We start from the raw sequence: 16436 nt of genomic DNA, 5'->3' as shown, positions 1-16436 counted from the left end.
TATGCTATCCTCCTGAGAAAAGGGCTTGCATTTGCTTATACCTGGCATCTAAAGTTTTAGATCACCTGAGATCATAATCAAATTTAAACCAATGAGGTAATTCAAAGTTTGGTATAGTCCCCATCAGACCTGGTATATTCCCAGTTTGCAACCCATCAGTTCCTCACCCAGCCTGGAGCGTTTAGAAGCAAACCTCTTGGCTGCCCTGGATTCACACTGTCACCCCCAGCTCCACACACCTGCTCAAAATTTTACCACCCCTACTCTCTCTAAAATAACCAAACTCCTCCAAAGGGAAGATATGCTCACAGTTCTGATTCACACCTCTGTCCTCATTGTCTCCCAATCATGCTCAAGTATTCTATAAGGCCTTGTTAGCTCTTTTTCCTAGAAGCATTTTTAAAATGGATTTTCTAGTTGTCCTCACTGGAAAGACGTGTCTGAATTCTCTAATCATGAAACAGGAAGCCTCCTTTTGCAATTAAAGTATGATTGCATTTTTTTAAAAAAACACTATTCATTTCAATTTTTCAGCTCACATACTAAATCAATAGGTATTCCCATATAGTTATAATTCAAAAGCCCATTCATCTGAACTTGTATGTTGCTAATAGCCTTTTAAAAATTAATGAATATTTTATGCAATATTATAAAATGGAATCTAGTTATGAAATATATGTGAGCATTAAAATATGGTTTCACAAGTAAGTTGGTTGAGGGGAAGTTTTTAAAGAGGTACGTTATATTCATTTTTTACCAGAATCAAGTAGTAGTACCATTGAGTTTGAAATGAGAAGAATGGGCAAGAATAAATACCGCAAAGGAATTTGGACTTCATTCTCATGCAATGTTAAACACTGACGCATTTTAATAGGGGAGAGACAAGATTCAATAAAAAATTCACTCTGGCTGCTGCATGGAGGATCCATTCAGGGAAGTGGAGACACGTCTGCTGGTTAGTGAGAATTACCGAAGTCCTGGTGAGAGCTAACAGTGGAGTGGACTAGGTGAGTGGCAGCCACTGTGGATGGGGACAGGCATAGTTAAAATGTTTTTTATGAGAAACTGCGGTAGGTCATTTCAATTTTTCACACCTCTCTTTGGAATACTGTTTTCCCTCCCTTCGAGGATGACAGCATTCTCCTCACTCTTCAAGTCCAAGTGACCGATATTTGTTACTCCTCTTTCGGAATGGTCACAGCACTATATTTATACTTGCACTATGGCGCTGCTGTTATTTGATTGCTCCTGGGTATATTTGCACTCTTTTACCGCCCGAGAACACTGTTCATAGCTTCATAATTTCATACCCATGGTGTTTGCATAATTCCCAGCACAAAATAAGTGCTCAGTAAATGTCTGCTAGATAAAATAATTTACCACTTTGAGTGCAGTCCTCTTCAGAAGCCTGAGTTAATGTGACCTATTTGTTCATAGAAGAATGGCAATTTTAAACAAGCAAAATATTGCAAATTCATGTTTAGAAAATATGCTTGTCTTAAGAAACATTTTTAGAGGAAGGTGAGTAATGAAGTCCAGTATATTGTTAAGAGAAAAGTGAGCATGAAAAGTCTTTCCTGATGAATACTAGTGGTCTATGAGAGGGAGGGGTAAGGAGTATGTATGTATGAGTTATTTCTTTTTTCTTTTTATTTCTTTTTCTGGAGTGATGCAAATGTTCTAAGAAATGATCAGGGTGATGAATATAAAACTATGTGATGATATTGTGAGCCACTGATTGTACATTAAGTATGGAATGCTTGTATGTTAAGAATGTTTGTGTTTATCTGTTGTTTTGTCAATAAAAATATTTTAAATAAAAGTCTTTCCTGTTTATGAACTAGACCAATTCAGTTGGGCTTAGAAAGCAAGTCGCATTTAAAGCAGAACTCTTTTGTGATATAACTGGTGGAAGAGCTGTAAACAGTCATGGAAAGACACAATTTTTTTCTCCAAAGTCAAGATAAACGTTTCATGCCCAGTGTACATCTTCACATTAGACTAATGGAATGATTGTGAGTTTGGGCAGCAAAGTTAATTAAGATTTATTTTAGCTCAGATTTTATTTTATATTTTCGAAGGATTGTTAAAAATGTCTTTATCTACATGGACACACACAGAGCTTTATAATAAAATGCACTCGTGTTTCATTATACATGTGTACACATATATTTATAAAATATATTTTATAATATATGTTTGTGCAGTTTTTTTATTTTATACTCTTATTTGCTTCCTTTTTCTTTCTCTTTTCTTCAACCAGCTCTTTCTATATGAAATTTTGAACACTACATCTTGAACTATACTATTTTCTTTATGAAAGATTGTAGCCATCCCATTTCTGGTATATCACATTCCAGCAGCTAACAAACTAGAACAGTATCTGTATCTATGTCTGTATATGTATCTGCATCTATATCTCCATCTATCAGTGTATCTATAATCCTTATCTATTTAAAGTAGAAATAAATATAGATTAAGAGATTTAGCAAAAGGAATTGACTCCGTGGTTGTAGCGACTGGCTAGGCTGGTCTGAAATCCTTAGAGCAGGCTGTCAGGAAAGGCAGATGGGAACTTCTCTGGGATGAAAGGCAGCTACTGTCCACAGGCAGAATTCATTTTTCTTCCGAAAAGCCTAGTTTTATTCTTAAGGTCTTTTGACTAATTGAATGAGGCCAACCCATAGTATCTAAATAATCTCCCTGACTTAGTCAATGGATTATGGATTTTTTCACTGTATATTATACCTTCACAACAACCCCGAGGTTAGGGTTGATTGATGAACTATGTTACAGTTATTTAATAGCCCAGCCAAGTTGATCCATAAAACTGACCATCACAACAACCTCTGGCTCTGTGTGGTGACAAACTAACTATAGCCATGATACAAATTGTCTGCTGTGCTCAGACCCTTGAGGGTGTCGGTTTCAACCAGCAGAACACAATTTAAAGCAAAACCTTGATGTTATTTCCAGACTTATTTATTTGCTTGTCTTTTTAACTAAACATATATTACTTTTTATGGGTCAAGAATTTTTCTAGGCACTTTCTAAATCACTTGTTTACATAATAATATTTTGATGTAGGTCCACTGTTTTTCCCATTGCACAGATAAGGAGATTGAGGCACAGAGAGGTTAAGCAATTTGCTCAAGTGGCAGAGCTAAGACTTGAATCCAGAGACCCTGCTCAGAACATCTGTACTCACCACTTTGTTATACCATATTTTATGGCTCCAAATGGGTTCCAATTTCTTAAGAAACTGTCTCTAGAGATTAGGGAAGATACAAATTTTCAATCATCAATTTTATAAAAATGAAAAAATAACACTCAATTATTAAACTCATATAGTGTAGCATAGCTTTGATTCTCTGGATTTAGGTTCAGTGATGCACAGGGCATTCTCCCCATGTTAGCATGGACTTGGTTATCACATTCACTGTGTCTGTTTGGGTCTCAGTGGTACTTGATGAACCATCATGTCTAGGTTTTAATCAACACTTATCTCTTGGTACCTTTGTTCCATGGTCAAACATCATAGGGAAATTGTGTTTAGCTTCAAGTCTAAATGAGCTAGTTTAATTAGTTAAGTTGGAGGCTCAGCCAGTTGCTGACCTCCTAGATAATAAATCTCCTTTTCTCACATAAAACTTTTGTTCTAGGAAATGCATTTTTCCTGCTTGTGCAACTAAGAAATTTCAATACTGAAAATGTGATTTTATTTTGTACCAGCATTTCTTACAGAATGGTACTACAGAAGACATGTCTGCATAACAAGCACATGCTTCCCAGTTACACAGCCTTTCCTGTCACACATAGACATGGGGAGACTTTTCTGTCTACTTAATACAGACTTCCTCACAGGAGATGCCCCATATCCTCATAGAAACAGACTCCTGGAGGTTTGGTCTTATGGGGTGCTGGGCACTAGGAATTTAAGCTAAATTTTTTTTTAAACGTTTCCTTTCTCTTCACTGTGGTCCAGAGACCATCTGAGAAATTGACAGTATATGAGACCTGGCAGACCAGAGCGGGAATGGGTTCCATGAAGACAGTGGAAGGGAGAATCCAGAACAAAATTTTTATGAGTTAGTTTCAGCCTTGGGAAGTAAGGAAAAAAAAAAAAAGACCAGAATTTAAAATGAAAAGAAACTAGATAGGGATAAAACATGAAATACAGGAAGAGCTAATGGAAAGAGATAAAATACTTGTAGTTTAAAAACACTGTTTACGTAATACAATAAAGAGTGATGATAAGAAAATGGATAACATTTATGTGAATAGATGGACAAAGACGGGCCCATCTGGGGAAGTTCGTGTGCTATTGTTCTTTGTTGTTACAGATGTTGGAGGAAGTACAGAATGGTAAAAGAGCAAAATGATCCATATTTTTACTATTCCGAATAACTTTCAACATTCTTTGACTTTTATTGCAGAGTTCTCTTTATACATTTTACAAAAATATTTTTCCTTGTGCAGTATGCCACTAATTAGAAGATACAACAGCAAATTAATAATTTATTTCAAAAGACAAAACACAACAGAAACAACTTCAAATGTACACAAATGTGCACTTCAAATGAAAAGATGAATTAGATGTAGACACGTGGCAGTTGTGATGATAATTTACATGTAAATTTGAATCTTATCTTTTTCAATGAGCATTTATAGAATAATAATTTTCATGATAATAGAAGTCCATGATGGTTCTATTTTAACAGATGTGCATAATTCTCCCTTGCAGACTTGCTGTTTTTTATTTAACCCCTCCTCCATTGTTGATATGGAGTTGAATTCCATTTTAAACACTGTGCAGTGAATAAAGTTGTGCATGAATAAGCTTTGTATTTCAGATTACCCTTCAAGATGAAATTATAGAAATGGAATATTTAAGGTGAAAAGAAAGACAGTACTTATGGTACTTTATATCTATTGCCAAAGAACTTTCCAGAAGTATTTATAATAACATTTTATGACAATGTCTAATGGAAGATATATATTTTTTCCATTTCAAATTTTTTTCTCAAATCATGTAGGGATCTAGCTAGGACAATGCGACATGATGTGGTGAGGATGCGAAGTCTCCCTTATGTAGTCTGAAAGGGCATATATAATTAGAAGAGCTAAATTTAATCTTAGTTTTTTCATGTTTCTGTGACCTAACAATTTAATGTTTCTAAGTTTTCCACCAGTTACATAAAATATAATATTTCCTTTTCTGCCTGATTTGTCATGCTACGCTAATCTGATATTTGAAAGCATTTGGAAAATGCAAAGTACTGTAATTATTTTTAACTCATTTATAATAAAGTTGCAGAGAAAATGTATAGTAATACAAACTCTGGGAATTGGGGAGTTTGATATTAGATTTAGATTATCAGAGAGATTTGATTTATTTTGGAATCTGTGTCAGGAGGAAATGGATCTCTGTTGCTTTAGGAGTTTGGACAGATTCCATTTTCTTGCTCAATACTGAATTTGTTATTTTTATCTCTAATATGGCATTATTTCAGCAGTTCCTATATATGGCTGACTAACATAGAATTTGTACTGGGGAGTCCAATTGTTAAATAATTGTGGAAAGAGGGAAATGTGGTTATCCAACTACTAGAAATTTTTTATCATTTTGAAGAAAGATGCATATTCAATATATGTATAAGCCAATGACAAAGCGTACATAATATAGATATGTTTTTTAAATGATTTACCATAATATAAGTTAAAATGTATTTTACATAGAAGAAAGAAATGTTTGTGCCTTCCATTTAAACTGAGTATTATGTTTGTGAGGAAGAACACGCTGTTTCAGCAAATAACAGAACAAAATGGTGATAGAGTGACAAAAGTTCAGGTGGGTAGATTTTCACAGCCCAGGCCCAAACAAAAAAGGGAATGATGAATCAGCAACCACTGCTCAATAGAGGTTAGTGAAAGCAAATCCTTGGTTTGCAGAAAATGAAAGAAGAGGAGCTCCAGGCAGTGAGGTGGTGGGAAAAGTAAGGATGGCACCTGTGGTGACGGGAAAAGCAGCTTGTGTGCAGCAAGAGGAAGAGAGTTCTTGGTGAAACAATGAGACAGGATGTTAAGTTCTAGAGATGTAAGATCATGCAAAGAGGAAGAAAGACGTTGTGGTAGTGGGGATTGGGAGATATAAATAGAGGAGACAAATACAATAGGAATAATCTTTGTAGTGTAGATAGAACCTCAGCAGAGAAGATGAAACAATGGAAGTGAAGAGGTATAGATGCTGAATTAGGAAGAAAATAAAAACACAGGATTTGAGGCTGTAAATTTAAACATTACATTTAGAGAGAAAAAAGGCAGATGGTTTTAATGCAAGAAAAGTAAGGCAAGTAATGGGTTGAATACAAAGAAGGAAACTAATTTTCTGTGAAGAGACAGGATCATGGGTTTTTGCATTTACTGCTAGGGAAAGAGCCCTCTAGAATCTAGCCAGAGTTCTCATCAAATGTTTTATGAATATGCAAAAGGTACATGCCATCTAGATTGTAAGGTGTATAATAGTGGTGGTGGATTCAAAAGGAGATTAAAAGATTTATGAGTGCATATATAACCCTGAGGAAATTTATAGTGACATATTTCAGAAAGAAGAGAACTATCTCTTTGTATTTAATTATGACCTACCAGGATAATTTGGTCAAAGGAAGCCAAAGGAACATAGGGAGAGGGTGATCACATAAACTGGTAAATCATAATTCTGAACAGGAAACATCAATAGTCTTGGGGATTAGAAAAACAGCTTAAAAATTTAACATGAGTGGTAAAATATATATAAAGAAGGAAAAGAAGGACATTTAATCTAAGACAAGAACAAAAGCTGAGACTGAAGTTTTGAGGTAGGGTTTGTGCTTGATTTTAAATTCATGTTTCTCAGCTCCAAATCCACCTTCTTGGGATTCAGCGTGTGATGCTGGCTGGGGCTCTGCAGACCCCATGCTGCATTGTCAGTGCCCCCCCATCCTACTCAGACAGAAAGGTTCCCAGGGAGGTTGGGAGGCTGGGGAAGGAGAGATTTTCCCTTTCCAGGGGTTTCTATTCCTGCTCCTGTGAGTATCACCCAGCAGTACTGCTTCACCCTGGCAGAGCAGTTCCTCCAGGGAGCAGCATCTGCAAATTTACCTCACTTACAGAAATGGCCTCATTGTACCTTGTTGCTGTCCTCCCCTGGGAAGTCTGAGCACCAGGTCTGCAGGGCCCTACCTCCCAACTTCAAGGCTGAAACATCTCTAACTTGTGCCCACTGCCCCACACACAGGGAAGCTGCTGCTCCCTGCATTCGTTTTGTGAGACCTTGTGTTCCTTTTTGGTCCTTTCCTAGTTAACTTTAGACCTAGTTCACAATTAAGCACCTAGTGAGTAAATTTTGATAAAAACCTGCCAGCGAATCATTTTCCTTTGGATTATTGGGAAGCAGGGACAATAGGGTGATTTGGACCCTCAATAAAACTTATCTGTGGGAAAGGCAGATTAGAACGAGGAGAACGCTGTGATTAGTAAAGAAGCACTGGATAGTCATTAGCTGGGGGAGGCATGTTTGATATTTTGTGGGTGCACAATGACCTTGTTTCGTCTCCCTTTATCATGGTTTCAGAGCAATGTTGTCTGATACTGGTGTTCTGTGAGATATTTTGTATGTTCATCAGGAGAATAATATAACCTAACAGTAAGCAGTAAGCTGTGGTCCAAGATGTCAACTTTTCTCTTAGTGTTTTATTTAAATAAGTACTTAGAAAGCAAAATCAAATTTGTAGATAATACCAAATTGTAAAGAGACAGCCAATCACAATTAAAAGTGAAAGGAAAGAAAAAGAGACTGTGAACTCTAGAGCTAATGTATAACAGAAATCTGTTATACATTATAATATAAATACAAATTTACCTGTTATAGATGAAGGGACAAAGGTCTAGAGCAATTAATTATGTGTTCAAGGTCACAGGGTAGTGGCATAAATAGAACAGAGACACCATTCTCCTGGTTCCCAATTCAATATTCTAGTCAGTAAATTACCAGGCCACTTAATAAAAGACATCTTTTTAGACATTCATCACCCTTTTGAAAGCATATATGTAGGAGAAGATAGAGTGAAACTAGAAACATTGGTGAGGATAAATGTAAAACACTCATCTTTGGCTCCAAGGAGAGGATGACTTTCCTAGTTTGCAAATGCATTTTGATGTGTCAACCAGAAAAGAGAAAAATGGATTCTAAGTTCCAGGAAAAAAGAATAAGATCATTGTCGTATTCCCATTTGAGAAGCTGTGAGTGGAAAGGTCCCAGAAGGCAGACCGACTTTAGGGGCATGTCACCTCAATTCATTATCCCCTCACCACTTTTCATCCTGAAGTGGCTTCTAAATTTCAGGATATCTGTGAAACTGTAGCATTGGCCACATAAGTTGGTAGGTGCACTGTAACCTGTAACACACTGACGTGTGCCCAGGGGTAGGCCACCCAGGCTGGATCTCAGGCGCAGTGACCCACTGTGGCTGGCATGTGAAAGGATGTCATATTCTCAGCTGCTCTCCAGTCAGAGGCTCCCTGCTAACTTCCTGAGAGGCCCGCCTTCCTGCCACAGCAGGCAACACTCCTATGGTATTTGACTCTTTCTCTTCCTACTAATTCTTGAGACCTTCCTAGGAATATTGAAATATTTGCATCTTGAAGCTCAATTGTATAAAAAAATCAGGAAAGAATACAAAGGGCAACCTTAAACAACAGCATTCCATCACAACTTTCCCCATCTGCCTTGAATGATTCACAGAGCTATTCTGAGCAAAAAATGAATAGAAGGTAATACATATTTTCAGATGGCAAAAGTTGCCTCAAAAAGTGTAATGAAAATACTTTTGTAAAATGCTGTTATTCCAAAGTCCAGTGCTAGAATCTACTGGGAATCATCAGGTCAGGTTTCTTTGAGAGTGGTAGAGGCAGGCTGTGCAAACATGATTAAGGTGAATAAGAATAAAGTATTTTACCTAATCAATTAATTATATTTTGATAATTGCTTTGTAATCTTTACGATAATATTAGTTGTGGTTTTTCTTGAAAACAGAAAATTTACTAACCTACTTAATGGCAGACGATCTTCACAAAGTGACAAAATCTGTACCTTCAGAATATGTTCCTAGAATTCTGCAATATGTTTGAAAGTTCACTCAGTCTATGCATTACTAAGTTTTCATGATGATTGTTTTAAATGTCGGTCTAGAAATCAAACCAAAGGATTTTCAAAATTAGAGAGATGCATTTAATAATTGACAGAAACATTCTCTGTGTTTGGAAAATTTGGAGGCAAAATTTCTCCTAGCTCCACTGAATATTATAAAATGCTAAGGAAATCTGTAAGTCCTTTAAAACAATGGAGTTTGCACGAGGTTATACCACAAAGCTTAAAATGGGTTATTTAGGAAAATATGAATGAAATCTTCTAAATACATAGCAGTGTATTTGCATTACCAGAATAAATGAGTGCATATTCCAAGGGTAGAGTAACTGGTATGGCATTCCAATGAGAAAAAAAAAGACTGTCATGAGATAAAATGGTAAAAGAAAACTGGAGATGTAGAACTTTGTGGGTTGGGTGGGAAAAAAACAACTATGAATGCTTTTTCTCAGAATAGTCTCTGAGGCAGTGGGGTTGAAGATGTGGGAAAGGAAGATAATGAGCTCCCCCCAAGAAAACTTGAGTTTAAATCTCTGTGGGATATCCACATAAATGTCTATATGTTTGGGGTGCATGCAAGAAATTTTAGTCAGAGAAAAAGATTCACTGTTGTAGAGGTGATATAAAACTAATTAAATATTAATTAATGCATGGATTAAGAGTCTGAAGTATGAATATTTAGAGGCTTCGAGGTCAAAATGAGACATTATAGAAAGAAACTACCTCAAAATAGGCCCTCCCTTACCAAATCAAGTTTTAGAAAGTATAGAGGAAAGAACTGAAAGTTAAAATATGTGAATAGTTTGAAACCAACATGTGAGCATCTTCAGCAACATCATCGCTCTGCAGGTGATGGAAGGCAAAGCTGTAATCATGTATAAATCTGTCCATGTGCACCACTTGGCACTTCAGCCCCAGCCTTGGGACTGGAGCCCTTCCAGCATGAAGTCATCCTCAGGTGCACTGTGCCTTCTGTCTGGACATGCCACTCCTCCCAGCATACCTGCTTACTCTAGTCAGCCCTCATATCTGCAGAGCTCCATGGACACTGTGCCTTCTGTCTGGACATGGCATCCCCCCAGCATACCTGCTTACTCCAGTCAGCCCTCATATCTGCAGAGCTCCCCCGGACTCACTTCCACTCCTACTGGCTAACTCATGCAATGCATGATGTGCTCAAAACTAATAGGCACTAATGTGATCATATTGGCATCTTCCCTTTTTTCTCCCTAGTGACACACATTCTAGTTATAAGGCATGATTGCTGGTTCAGGTCTACAAAGTAGGAACAAATTGGTTTTGGCAAAAAAAAAACCCCATAAAACTCTAGCACTCTAGCTGTACAAAAAAACACACTCTATTTATTGTAGGAACAATCAAAATACTTCTTTTGTCTGATAGTAAAAGTTATATCATCTAGGAATATTTCAGGAATAACATAGGAACAAGAAAGAAAACCAAATCTGTCCCTGGATGACAATTACTCACATTTCTATTCTATATCCATGCAAACATTTATTTTCAAAATCACCACCACTATCCTCATCTTCTAACCATTTTTCTCACATCATCAACATTGCCAAGATTGATTACCTCCATGTGCTAATACTGGAAGCACTTACACAGGGCATCCGGCATCATCTTCACGACAATGTTATGCTGTACTTTGCCTCATTTTCCTCATTTTTCAAGAAGGATTTCAGGCTGGGAGAAGTTGAGGAACTTTCCAAGGGCAGAAAACAATGGAAGAAGCAGGAAATAAATTTGGTCACCTGAATTCTGAACTGTACTCTTGAGATTATGCTATATTAAATTAGAGTAAATTCAAAATATATTACACTAAATTACATATAATCTTATAACATTTTTTGTATACTTGTATGAATATATATAAAATTATACATATTTGTTCAAAACATAATTCCTAATAATTATATTACTGGTAGATTACAATAAATTTTAAAAACCTCTCATAATGAACAGATTTATTTCTCAGTAACTTCAATGTTTTAAATGTGTAATTTATACATTCTGTTAAATTTTCCTTTATTTATCTTCTGGCTGGTCACATTTCTGGTGTAGTTTAGTGGCTGGAGGGAATACCTTAAAACTGTTGAGCTATTCAGTAGCCTTGATTCTTGAACAATTGCATAAAGATATAACTTTTGCAATGTGACTGAGGGATTGGAAAACCTTCTTTCTCTCGTTCCTTTTATCTAGCATATGGACAAATGAGGAAAAACATGTGGATAAAGAATAAATAAATAGAAGGGGGGGGCGAAGGGTAAAATAAATCATGTATTTGGAAATACTACTGGTGAATGAGAGGGAGGGATAAGGGATGTTGTGGGGCACACCAAAAGAGAGACCACACAATTCAAAGAACTGCAAGCCAATTTGGAGTCTTTACTAGCTGGCCGGCGACTGCCTCAGAAACCCCCAAGAAAGAAGATTCAGAGAGCAGCCCCAAGAGGTTCTCAAGGGGGGCTTATAAAGGCAAAAACCGCAAGCTTATGCACAGAAGCAGGAAAAGGGGCATTATCTTTTTAGAGCCACATCTTGGTTTGCAGCTGTAAGCAAGCAAGCTTATCTACAGAAGCAGAAAAATGCCACTAGCTCTTGCAAAAAAAAAATACATCCCATTCTTTTAGCTTCTTAACAATGATTATTGTTCAATTTTTAACTCTTGGGGACTTTTCGCCCTGGATCTTGTGACTCCAGATACCTTCTCCTTGCTCAGGCCTGATTTGTCGCACCTGACCCCCCACAACCCCTAGTGATCCACTAGGAAAATTTTTGTTTCCTGTCCCTGAAACTTAAGCTCTACTGGTCGACTGGTCTTAGTTCCAAAAGGAGGAGTGAGTCCTACCAGGAGACAAAACAATGATTCCATTTGAACTGGAAGTTTAATCTACCACCGACCACTTTGGGCTTCTCATGACACTGAATGAACAGGCAAAAAGGGGAATTACCACTCTGTCTGGGGTGATTGATGCTGACTATCAAGTTGAAATAGGACTGCAACTACACAATGGGGGTAAAGAAGACTTTTCCTGGAATACAGGAGAGCCCCTAGAGTGTCTTCGTTCTCCCACATCTTGTGATTAAAGTCGATGGAAAACTGCAACAACCAATCCAGGCAGTTTCCTCCCAATGACCAGGAAACTTCAGGAATGAAGGCCTGCATCACTCCACTTGGCACAGAACTATGGCAGCTGAAGTGCTTGTTGAGGGTAAAGGGAACAGGAAATGCATCGAAAAGAGGTGATAAATATGAACTGTGACAGTGTGACAAGCTACAGAAATGAGGACTATGATTGTATGAATACTTCCTCCCTGTTCTGAGTGTGTCTGCATTTGTACTTAAGCAAATATCTTGTCTTCTTCTTATCATATGACATGTTTTATTGTTCATGTTATAGTAGTTAAGTCACAGGATATGATGTTTAAGAGTGAATGTTGCCTAAGGACTTGCACACTATTCTGGAGAGATGTAGTGTATTTCTGGTTGTTTGCAGGACAGTTGAGTATTGTTAAGTGAAACCTATGTCTGTTATTGTGTTCTATTTGGAAATTCAGTATATTTCAAGGTGACACTTTTATCTGCCAAGTTGACAAGGGGTGGATTGTGATAGTTAGGTTCTGGTATCAACTTGGCCAAATGATTATGCCCAGTTCTCTGGGACTGACCATTGCTGCAAGGGTATCTTCTGGTTGGTTGATAAACTGGAAGGCTGGTGTATTAAATCATCAGTCAGCAGATTGCATCTGCAGCTAATTACATCTGTGACCAACTAAGGGTGTCTCCTACAATTAGATAATCCAATCAGTTGAGGGCTTCACAGCTTTCCTTATGGATTTTGGACTCTTCCATTCCCGTGGTTGTATGAGGTACCTTTATAAATCTTGTGTTTAGAAATTCCTCCTGTGGTTCTGTTTCTCTAGAGAACCCTAACACAGTTGTCTCGTTTGTTAGCAAGTAGTTGTTCATAGTATCCTCTCATTATCTCCTTTATTTTTGTAAGATCAGTTATTATGTCTCCCCTCCTATTTATGGTTTTGTTTTCATTCTCTCTCTTTTTTCGGACATTACAGGTAAAGATCCATTGTTTTTTTTTTTTTTTTTTTTTGCTTTCTCAAAGAACCAACATCTGGTTTCATTGACTCTTTCTATTCTTTCCATGTTCTCAATTTCATATTTCTGCTCTTTTCTATTTCTTTCCTTCTGTTTGTGGATAAATTTCTGTTCTTTCTCTAGTTCCTCCATGTAAGCAGTTAATACATTGATTTTTGCTCTTTCCTCTCTTTTTACTACAGGCATTTAGGGCAATAAATTTCTCTCTCAGCACTGCCTTTGCTTCATCCTGTAAGTCTTGATATGTTGTGTTCTCATATTCATTCAACTGTTACTGATTTCTCTTGTAATTTCTTCATTAACCCACAAGTTTCAGAGAGTGTTGCTGAGACTTTTTATATTTGTGAATTTTCTACCTTTATGCCTGTTTTTGGTTTCCAGCTCCATGATGATCCATGAAAGTACTTTTTAAGATTTTGATGTTCTTAAATTTATTGAGGCATGCTTTGTGACACAACATGTGGTCTATCCTGGAGAATGAATCACGAGAACTTGAGAAAAATGTGTATCCAGCTGTTGCTGTATACAATGTCCTTGTAAATTTCAGTTGTCTACTTCATTTACTGTATTACCCAAGATCTGTTTCCTCCTTGATCCTCTATCCATATGCTGTAGTTATTGATGAGAGTGGTGTATTGAAGTGTCTTCCTTCAGTGTTGTCAGTGTTTGCCTCATGTATTTTGGGGCACTGTGGTTCAGTGCATAGGTATTTTATGATTGTTATGACTTCCTGATAAATTGTCCCCTTAATTAATATATAGTATCCTTCTTTCTCTCTATTAATTGTTTTACATTTCAAGTCTAATTGTCTGATATACGTAGCTATCCCTGCTCTTTTCTGGTTGTTGTTTGTATGAAATATCTTTTTCCAACCTTTAGCTTTTAAGCTGTTTTTTGTTCTTGGGTCTTAAGTTAGCCTCTTCCAGACAGCATGTAGGTAGATCCTGTTTTTTTCTTTTTTATCAATTCAGCCAATCTATGCCTTTGATTGAGGCATTTAATCCATTAACATTTGATGGTATTATTTTAAAGGCAGTACTTTCTTCATCCATTGTTTTACTTGGCTTTCATTTGTTATATCTCATTCTTTCTTTCTCTCTCTCTCTCTCTCTCTCTCTCTCTCTCTCTCTCTCTCTCTCTCTCTCTCTCTCTCTCTCTCTCTTCTGTTAGTTACCCTTACTGCTCATCTTCATTTCTGCACACTTCTCTAAATCTCTCTCTCCTATCTTTTCCTATCTACCTGTAGTACTCTCTTTAGTATGTCTTGTAGAGCACTATCAGTGTCTAATTATATGTAAATATTTTAAGTTCTTCATCGTTTTTGAAGGCTAGTTTGCTGGATATAGAATTTTTTGTTGGCAGTTTTTCTTTCAGTATCTTAAATATATCATACCACTTTCTTCTAGCCTCCATGGTTTCTTCTGAGATATTTGCACTTAGTCTTATCAAGCTTCCCTTCTATGTGATGGATTGCTTTTCTCCTGCTGTTTTCAGAATTCTTTCATTGTCATTGACAACTCTTTCATAAGAGTTGAGATATAGTCAGTGATTATCTCATTCTGCCCATTTTCCCTTCTCTTCTCCTTCTGGAAAACCCATAGCATGCATATTTATGTGCTTCATGCTACTCATCAGTTAACTGAGATGCTGCTCAAATTTTTCCATTCTTTTCCCTATCTGTTCTTTTGTGTGTAGGATTTCAGATGCCCTGTCTTCTACTTAACTGATTCTTCCTTCTGTCTCTTCAAACCTACTGTTGTATGACTCTATCGTGTTTTTCATCTCTTCTATTGTGACTTTTAGTACCCATTTCTTTTTTTCAAGCTTTTGAGTCACACAGTGTCTTCTTTATATACTTCATTTCTTTCATCATATTTTACTTCACCATGCTGATTTGACTTTTTATATGATTTACAAGATATATTTGACCATCTTTATTTAATTAGTTGTTTCAACTCCTGTATCTCAGTTGAAGCATTAGTTTATTCCTTTGGTTGGGCCATCTCTTAGTGCTCTCTGGTATGAGTTTTGATGTTTTGCTAGTGTTTAGGCATCCGAATTTTTTAGTTTATTCTGGCGTTTTATCTCTTTTGCCTTGGGTTTTCTTGTTAGTTGGCTTTTTGCCCTGTATTTTCATCCCTTTCATTGGCTGGTAATCATATTGGCTCTTTCCCCTGTCTACCTCCAAAACCAGGCACCTACAACAGCCTACCTCAGGGTTCTTGGGTTGGCACTGAGCACCAGAACCAGGTGTCTGTTGGTGGGTAAAACAAGTCTGCTAGATCCCAGTGGTGCTATGGTTTTTGCCAGCCCACAGAAACCTGAGTTTGTTTGGGGCACTGTTTTAAAAGTTGGGCCGTCCAATAATGCTGAGTGAAATAAGCCAGACAAAAGGATAGATACTGTATGACCCCACTTTTATGACCATGGTAAAGGTAAAATCAGAGGCTTATAATACATAATACAGTGGACTCAGAGATACACAGAAACTAGAGATGGGTGAACAGTTAGCTAATGAAGTTGATCTCAACTGCAAAGGAATAGATAGAAGTAAAGATGGTTCTCTAGTGGGTCTATAAGTAATGTTACCATATCGAAGGTGAACAGGATTGAAAGGGGTTGTATAGCCCTATATGTCTCACTGATTAACACTAGAAATATAAATTAGAAATATAAATCTTACAAGAATTACTTCAAAGGTATGATTCATGTACAAAGACTGTTTAAGTCCAGGGTACAGGGGAAAAACTGCTATTGCATTCTATGGGCTATGTTCAACAGGAGAACATCATCCCTACCACAGCAACAACAGAGGTAAGAAATGGGGGGAAGAACAAGAGTTAAGAGGAGGTTTAGATTTCCTATATTTGGTGAGGGTGTGTTTATGGTTATCTTTCTTTAGGAACAATGAAATTATATAAAATTGAGAGTGTTGGTGGACTCTGGACTTTGGGTATTACGCATGATGCCTAATGAATGCAGGTGGCTGAAGGATGTACTGATGAGAAATAGGTTGATAAGCAATGGTGTATACATACGATCAAATATTGTGCTGCTTACAAAAGGAATGAATTCCTGAGGCATGCAATGATATGAATGAACCTGTGGGACATTTGG

The 16436-nt window shown here is 37.0% G+C and overlaps 1 protein-coding gene across 8 annotated transcripts in view; it reads right to left on the bottom strand.

Annotated features, from left to right (window-relative positions):
• Positions 1–2486: 2486 nt before the first annotated feature.
• LOC143653459 (zinc finger protein 33A-like) overlaps positions 2487–16436 on the bottom strand; it is a 122252-nt gene continuing 108302 nt past the window's right edge. For 3 of the 8 annotated variants that reach the window (XR_013161299.1, XR_013161300.1, XR_013161298.1), the window contains 3 exons: positions 10807–10906; positions 9087–9225; positions 2487–3268 (listed from right to left, as the gene is read on the bottom strand). The gene's annotated coding sequence lies outside the window, so the exon portion shown is untranslated. The remainder of the gene's footprint in view (positions 3269–9086; positions 9226–10806; positions 10907–16436) is intronic. The other 5 variants (XR_013161295.1, XR_013161296.1, XR_013161297.1 and 2 more) reach the window with 3 other exon arrangements.

Source organism: Tamandua tetradactyla, chromosome 13 (assembly GCF_023851605.1).
Source record: "Tamandua tetradactyla isolate mTamTet1 chromosome 13, mTamTet1.pri, whole genome shotgun sequence".
In the NCBI taxonomy this organism is placed as follows: Eukaryota; Metazoa; Chordata; class Mammalia; order Pilosa; family Myrmecophagidae; genus Tamandua; species Tamandua tetradactyla.
The sequence above is the reverse complement of the archived record's forward strand: the minus strand, read 5'-3'. Positions and strand labels throughout refer to the sequence as shown.